This window comes from Pleurodeles waltl, chromosome 10 (genome assembly GCF_031143425.1).
Source record: "Pleurodeles waltl isolate 20211129_DDA chromosome 10, aPleWal1.hap1.20221129, whole genome shotgun sequence".
Lineage (NCBI taxonomy): Eukaryota > Metazoa > Chordata > Amphibia > Caudata > Salamandridae > Pleurodeles > Pleurodeles waltl.
The window spans coordinates 270,549,830-270,558,220 of NC_090449.1; the positions used below are offsets into that span (position 1 = coordinate 270,549,830).

The 8,391-nt window shown below is 39.4% G+C and overlaps 1 long non-coding RNA gene across 1 annotated transcript in view; it reads right to left on the reverse strand.

The window, feature by feature from the left end:
* Positions 1-7,814, reverse strand: part of LOC138260746 (uncharacterized) — a 214,524-nt gene extending 206,710 nt beyond the window's left edge. The window contains exon 1 of the long non-coding RNA XR_011198957.1: positions 7,753-7,814. This is a non-coding gene — a long non-coding RNA (uncharacterized lncRNA). The remainder of the gene's footprint in view (positions 1-7,752) is intronic.
* Between the last annotated feature and the right edge of the window lie 577 nt (positions 7,815-8,391).

Genomic DNA, 8,391 nt, shown 5'->3' on the forward strand with positions numbered 1-8,391 from the left:
AAAGTTCAAATTGTGCAAGATTTGCGTAAAATAAATGAAATTGTGATAAAATGCTGCCCTGTGGTACCTAAACCAGCGGTAATCATGTTCCAGGTTTCCTGTGATGCTGAATGGTTTACCGTAGTAGACCTATCACAAGCCTTCTTTTCGATACCTCTTCATGAGGACAGCCAATTTTTATTCAGTTTCAAATTCCTGGACAAGGTGTACAGTTGGTGCAGAATTCCTCAAGGGTTCTCAGAGTCACCATCCATCTTCAATCAGATATTGAAAAAGGATGTGGAACCTCTTGTGCTGCCTTTTAATTCAACACTTGTGCAGTACATCGATGATTTGCTAATTGCATCCAAAACCAGAGACAGTTGTAAATACAATACCATTGCATTACTAAATAACCTAGGAAAGAATGGACACAAGGTATCACCCAGAAAGTTACAATATTGTCAGAAAGAAGTAAAATACTTGGGACATTTGATTGAGAAAGGGTTCAGGAGAATATCAAAAGAAAGAATAACAGCTGTTTTGCAAATGAATCCCCCAACAACAAAAAGAGATGTCAGGATGTTTTTGGGAATGGTGGGCTACTGTCGTCAGTGGATACCCAACTTCTCCATCATCTCAAAGCCGTTAATAAAACTGACATGAAAGGAAGTCAAGGACGAGCCATATACTATAACCCTAGCAAAAGAGGAACTTGAATCATTCGTAGAATTAAAGGAATGCATGTGCAGGGCACCAGTATTGGGAATGCCAGACTACGAGAAACCTTTTCTGTTGTTTTGTCATGAACGTGATGCTTGTTCTTTGTCTGTCTTAACACAGGTCCATGGAGATGCAAATCGCCCTGTAGCATATTTTTCTGCTACCTTGGACCCTGTCGCAGCAGCCTTACTGGGTTGTTTGCGTGCAGTTGCAGCAGTTGGTCAGAGCCTTCTACAATGTGAAGGCATAGTCATGGGATACCCTCTGACAGTAATGGTTCCACATTCAGTTGAAATTCTGTTGACACAAACTAAGACTCAGCACATGACAAATGCACATCTCACTAGGTATGAGACGATCATACTGGGGTCACCGAATGTCACTCTTAAAAGATGCACTGTACTGAACCCGGCAACTTTACTTCCTAATGAAAATGTTGAAATCAAAGATGGGGAAGAATTTGAACATGATTGTCTTGAAGTGACTGAACTGTGTACCAAACCTCGCCCAGACATACAGGATACCGAGTTAAAAGAAAATGATTGCATTATGTTTGTCGATGGGTCCTGTCTAAGAGATTCTGCAGGAACATTGAGAGCCGGTTATGCGGTATGTACCATAACTGGCATTGTCAAAGCCTCCTGGCTCGAGAGAGTGTTTTCTGCACAAGTGGCAGAATTAATCGCCCTTACCAAGGCATGCCACGCAGCTGTAAATTTGAAAGTCACCATCTATACTGACAGCAGATACGGATTCGGAATTGTGCATGATTTTGGCCAACTCTGGTCACAGAGGGGTTTTATGACCTCCTCTGGTTCCCCTGTGAAAAACGGTGAACAAATAAGAGATTTGTTACACGCGATTCAGTTACCTCTCGAAATTGCCGTGGTGAAATGCAGTGCTCACATCAGATCACAAGATTTTGTGTCTATGGGAAACGGCTATGCAGATCAAGTCGCAAGATTTTGTGCACTGAACTGTATATCGTTCAAGGAGCAATGGGAATTGTTACCACAATCTGAAAATGATACATGTTTAAATCTAGCATTATGAGTGGTTGATACCTTAGACGAACTGAAAACATTACAAGGTCGTGCTAGCAAGGAAGAAAAACGTTCCTGGCAAAGAATGCAATGTGTACAAAGAGCTGATGATCTATGGGTTTCAGAGGAGGGAAAATTGGTCTTGCCAAATAGCCTTTTGTGACAGTTTGCCCGGCTCTATCATGGGCAGGCACATATGGGAAGAGATGCCATGATCAGATCCTTTAAGATTGGTTTAATCCAAATTCAGACATGCCGCAGAAATCACTTGCCACAGGTGCGTCATCTGTCAACAGGTGAATGCTGGAAAAGAAACTGTGGTAACTTTGAGCCACATTGGGAGAGCTGGAGGTCCATTCAACAAAATGCAAATGGATTTTATTGAAATGCCTGTTTGTGGAGGATTGAAGTACGTGTTGGTGATTGTGTGTGTTTTCAGTCATTGGATTGAGGCATATCCCACATGTAGGAGTGACAGTTTTACAGTTGCAAAACTACTACTCAGGGAACTGATACCAAGATTCGGGTTTCCGGTTTCTATAGAATCAGATAGGGAGAAACACTTCGACAATGAGGTGATTAAACTTCTGTGTGCCGCACTCAACATTGAACAAAAGCTGCATTGTAGCTATCGCCCTGAAGCATCAGGATTAGTAGAGCAGATGAATGGTACTTTGAAATGAAGGATGGCAAAAATGTGTGCAGCAACAAATATGAAGTGGCCAGATGCCTTACCTCTAGTGCTGATGTCAATGAGAAACACCCCAGACAAGAAAACGGGATTATCTCCCCACAAAATCCTCATGGGCAGAGCTATGAGATTACCAGCAGTACCTGCAACTGCACTAGTGAATATTACAGATGATATGGTGTTGGATTACTGCAAAGGTTTGGCTGACCTAATTTGCTCTTTTTCTCACCAGGTGGAAGCTAACACGTTGCCACCGATTGGCAATCCAGGCCACTCTCTACAAGCCGGTGATTGGGTGGTTCTCAAGAAGCACGTGAGAAAATCGTGTCTAGAACCACATTGGAAAGGTCCGTATCAAGTAATATTAACGACTACTACTTCTGTGAAGTGTGCCGGAGTTCCCAACTGGATACATGCCAGTCATACGAAAAGGGTAACGTGTCCTTTTGAAGAGGAACTTGAAGTTTCCGGCACAGCGACTTCAGGAAGAGAAGTCTCAGAGTCAGAGAACGGTCAGGAAGGAACTGAGACTACCGGAGAGCCCACTGAGAACAGCCTCGTCCCTCAAACTATCAATGAGTTCGAGAGAGGTGACAGAGCACCTATCTCAGTAAAGGCAGCAGGAGAACTAAGCCAAGGAGAAGTTCTCCCAAAAGTAGATGAAAACAGGTTAGAATCTGAGCCCAACATAGAACCAGAAGAAGAAAGAGAAGGAGAAACAGTAGATACAAATCAAAACGTGTCAGAGTTTCCCGAACCAGTTGCAGGTCCGTCAAGAGAAAACACCACATCACAAGAAGATGGTGCTGTCCAATGTTCTGAAGGAAAACATTGAGTAAAGACACATAGAGGTGATAATTGTCCAGACAAGTCGCATCCTAAGATAAGGGAGGTATCAAATGACACCCTAATAGAAGAGAGTGATACCTCACAAGCAGATGATTTGAGTGAAGGAGAACAACAAGGTGAACGAAGATTAAAAAGAAAAAGAATCGCGAACAGAAGATATACAGGTCCTGAATGGGCGTATGCTACAACATCTGAATGGCAACAAGAATTCCTAGCATTCTGTTTTGATCGAGAAGTACCAGGCCAATACTACGATACCTGAAAAAAAAATTCAAAGAAAAACTTGCCTAAATTTGAAAATTTGAAAACTGAAAAGAGAGAGACTCTAGAAACTACTGGAAGTGGCACTAAAACCGAATTTGACTTCTAAAGAAACCTGATTACGACAAGCTGCTAACCTGAATTGACGAAAAGGGTCCTGGAGTGAGTGAAGACGCTGTAATATACGCAGAAAGAAAGAAAAAGAAAAAAAAGGGGGGGTTTATCCTCAAGTTGATTGTTGATCTGCTATACTGATTCTATACAAACATGGCTTACAATAGAAATAGTAGCAAAGGGAGTAAGGTGTGTGGTTGGTTAGGTCTTATAATAGGTGTTGTGTGTGCAGTAATGATTGTAGGAGTGATTGTGGGAATGCCATGGAGGGAGAAAGAAACTATTAATGCAACTTCAAAACCTGAAACTACTACTACACTAACACCGTGGGAGAGATTTGAGCAGGATGCAAGACATATGCATGAAGGGACTAATGCAAAGGGAGAACTATCTACTAATGTCTTCTATCGCTTACTAAACGAATATGTAGATACCATGGATGCGAAAGATTGTTATGTATGTACTAAAATTCCTTTGTCTGTGCAGTAGGGAGTTACCTATCATAGTCTCCCTCTTACTTATGGAATTAGTTGCAGCTTGCTACTAACAAGATTCTATAATCAAGAGCATGTGCAATATTTTTATTCAAACTTGGATGTTGTGTTTTCCTTTGTGCCTGTGATTGAATTCTTAAATAAATTAGCTAAAGAGCACAATATAAAAATAGTTAGAGGATTCTTTGAGCCAACACTTACATTTGGAACTGCTTATGCACATCGCAATAATTTGACTTGCTTATTGTCACCTGTAGAGAAAAGCTTTTTAGATCACACAGATGATAGACGCAAAGTACTGAAAGAAAGGTTAGAAAAAGAATTAGAGAAACGTACCTATGCAAATGATTATGCTTATACTGCTATCAAGACACAAGGCAAATTAGCTATAGATGCATTACACGTAGGTAGGCTCTGTGTATATAGGCCAAAATCTGATCAAGACAATCTGTTTGTGGGTACGAGTGAATGTAGACATGTGTTTTTGTTTCAGAGTAAATGGACCTTTATGTTGAATGGACAAGATCCAGTGATCCCTGGAATCTATTATATCTGTGGGCTAAATGCTTATTACTGTCTCCCTAAGGGATGGTATGGGACATGTTATTTGGGGATAGTATTCCCAAAGATATACCAGATTGATGACTTGAAACAAATACCTAAAACGTCTGAATTACAACATCCTAGACAAAAACGAGAATCAGTGGCGGATGTCATTGGTGATACATTTGGAGCCATAATCCCATCAGTAGGGGTTATCTTGAATTCCATGAAAATCCAGAAGTTGTCTACTATAGTGGATAACATGTTGACAAATTTTATAGGAGCTATACTCCTGATGGATACTGAACTTGCTGCAGAAAAAGCTATGACTCTTCAAGATCGGCTTGCTTTAGACATTCTTTTAGCAAAGAGTGGAGGAGTCTGCAAAATGCTTAATGAGCGTCATTGTTGCTCATTTATACCTGATAACAGTAAGAAAATTAGAAGCATGCTTACTAACCTTACTAGAGATAGTACAGATTTGAAGGATCTGAAAGAACTTGGTGTTTGTGAGAAATTTGGAAAGGGAATTGCCCGAGTCGGAAGCTGGTTTACCAACATTTGGAATGGGGTACTTGCAAAAATATTAATGGGTCTATTAATTATTCTGGTTTGTCTATTAGGATTATGGGGGGCATGTAAAATTAATGACAAAGTAAAAAGAAATTGGACTAAAAGAGCCAGAAAAAATGAAGACAGTGAGAGAGAGAAAATGTTCAATGAAATATGGGAAAGCTCACATTAAGGGCAAGATGTTGAAATGCGTATTATGCGCAAGGTGAAAAATTAAAAATGAAAAGATCAAAGAAAGATTTGTGTGATGACGAGCGTCATCAGAGGAGGGACTGAGAGAGCGTAATCTAATTATTATCTATTTTAGATGTGAAATGCTTATACTTAACAATGCTGCATTAATAGTCATAAAACATTATTCATTTGAATGTATTCTAAAACATACTTATAAGTGTAAAGTTATTATTATACACATATACTAATGTCGATTTTAAGAAATAATTGCTTGCATTATGATTAATTGAATATGCTAACACCTACGAAGATTTCATTATTAGAATTCATAAGTCTTAAGTTAGCGTGAGCTGAAAAACTTAGCTGTGTAGCTCTCATTAAAGCATATTTTTCTGTTCCTCCAGTGTGCTGATTCGTAAAAGGCCATGACCCAGCATGTGTTCTTTTCTTTGTTTTATGTTGCAAGTGAGGATTTTTCTCACTTGCATATTAGCTGTCTTAGTATAAGTTTTATACGTTTTTGCAACACTTTTTGAAACATCCAAGGACAATCAACCATTGGAAAGAGAATTTTTGACCTGAAGAACATGCCAGAGAATGACGTAACCCCGGATGTGCCACCTGCGAAAAACGTCAATTATGACCAATCAAAGTGTTATAAATTATCGTGGGGTGACAAGTACATTACTTAATGTATAATTTGATAGGTTTAAGATAGTGGGGTGTAGCGACTATCCAATAGAATTTTGGGTGAAGGTATTGCAAGAAAGGGATAAAAACCCATGACACAGAAGACTCGAGAGAACTAGGTAGGGAATGATATCGATTGCATCCAGAAACTCTGTCACTCTGTTTGGTGATTTGAGACTTGAAATAAACCATCCTTATCCATAGCCTGCCCCATTACACTTCTCCTCCTTATGAGGGAAGTGTCCCCTGTTCCTTAGACGAGATAGACTGACGGCGATCTAACTGATGTCCTGAAGACGAAGACTGATCCTGAATGCTGACTCATTCTGAGGAGGGTAATTATGACAATTGCTATTGTGATTTGTCTACATGCTTTTCCTTTCTAGGTACCAACTGCTGTATTTTTGGATAGAGTCCCTAGTCAGATGTTTTCTAAATTAGTGTTCTAAATTGTTTTGCAGGAAGTCCAACATGCTAATGCTAATTAGTGGTTAGATTAGGTGTTCACTTTGACTGATGCAAACGGACATGACTGACATTGTGCTATGCTGAACTGGGACTTATATGATGTTCTATGCATTCTGATCTGTGTATCTCTTACGTTAGTGCTTTCATGTTTGTGATCTTTGCATTGTCAAAATCTTATCACAACTGCCATATTGTGACTATGCTCTTTTGCTTCATGGTTCTGAGATTAATACACTTGCTATTAGATTGTCATCTATAGGGAATAAAATTCACAAAACTCCAATAAAGGTGTGGTTATTCGTGACTGAAAGGTCATGGTTGCGCCGACAGTTTAACCAATGTCTAAAGTGAAGTATATTGTGGTGATATATGTTGATAATATCATTGATATATTGCTTGACATATTGATCAGTTATCTCGTTCTACGGTGTCTCACTACTGGATCAAAAGATTTATCGGCCTAAAACGAGTCCTAATGTGTATAAATTGACATAGAAGGACGCGTTAACACCCTCAAAGCAGTTTAGTCTTGTTGTTTGTACAGCACGTGTGCACATCCTTGTTGCATATTTTGATCTCATGCTGTGCTATACAGGTGGCCATTCACTCACACCATCTCCTGATCCATATGTGCACATATTTATAAGAGATCAAAACAGAAGCACTGCTACCAGATTAACACTGGGGTGCGTAATAATAAAGTGCAGCAGCGAACACAGACCTGGGGCTCTATGAGATGGCTGCACCACTGTACAGCATGAATACATGGGCACAAGCTAGACATGCCACTGATTAATCACTCAGACTCGTCAATGTCACAAGGCACTACTGCACACCACTGTGCATACTGAGGACATCCACTCTGCTGTAGCAATTATACAAATAAAAAGCAATATACATTGCAGTGCATACACATTGCATATTTTTGTGGCTAGGCTCGACTCTGTTTTCATATTACTATGGCTAAAAAGATCTCATGCTTCCTTATTGATAACCGCGTTGTATTTCACTAAAGTCTTTTTGTCGTAGAATGTATGAGTTGTTCTACCACTCATTTCATTTACAAACATATAGAAAACATGAGCTGTTGAAAACAGCTGCAAAGTGATATACTAGGCTGTGGTGGTATGTAGAACGTAACCTTTCTTACCAAGATTCACAGGGAAAGACCAGTACAGCTACATAAATCCGGCACCATGTTCTATTCCCATCCATGCTTCAGAAACGAAACTGAGAATTAGTTCCTGCAGCATGCCAGTAAACTATGTTTTCATTGGTTTCAAAAGCAAGCTAATGATTTGCCACAGAAAACTCTCTTGTTATTGGCTGGCTGGTGGCTTTCCGTAGTTGTATTCTTGTATACATTTTAGTTGACAATACATTGGAAAAGTTTGCAAAGTATAAAGACAAGCATGGTAGAAATGCATACTGACATGACAAGATTACATTAAAAATCTTTGGACAAACAAAATAAATAAATTACATTACAAAAATGTCGGACAAACCAAAAAAAAATGTTGACAGGCACACTATAAATTCGTACAATCAGGGGAAGATAAGTAGAGTTAAATAGTAAATGCTGTGCAGCCTTAACCTAACCCACTAATGCAGATGTACAGGAGTACTTGGGCCTAGGGAGACTGATAAGAGAATCACAGAGGAAAACAAGAGAAGGTAGTATGCTACAACCAATAGAAAAGAAAGAAAAGTAAGTGGCGAAACATGGGAACCAATAAAAAGCGAGTGCGGGATAAAAGGCCCTTTTAAGATTTACATTAAATGCAATATA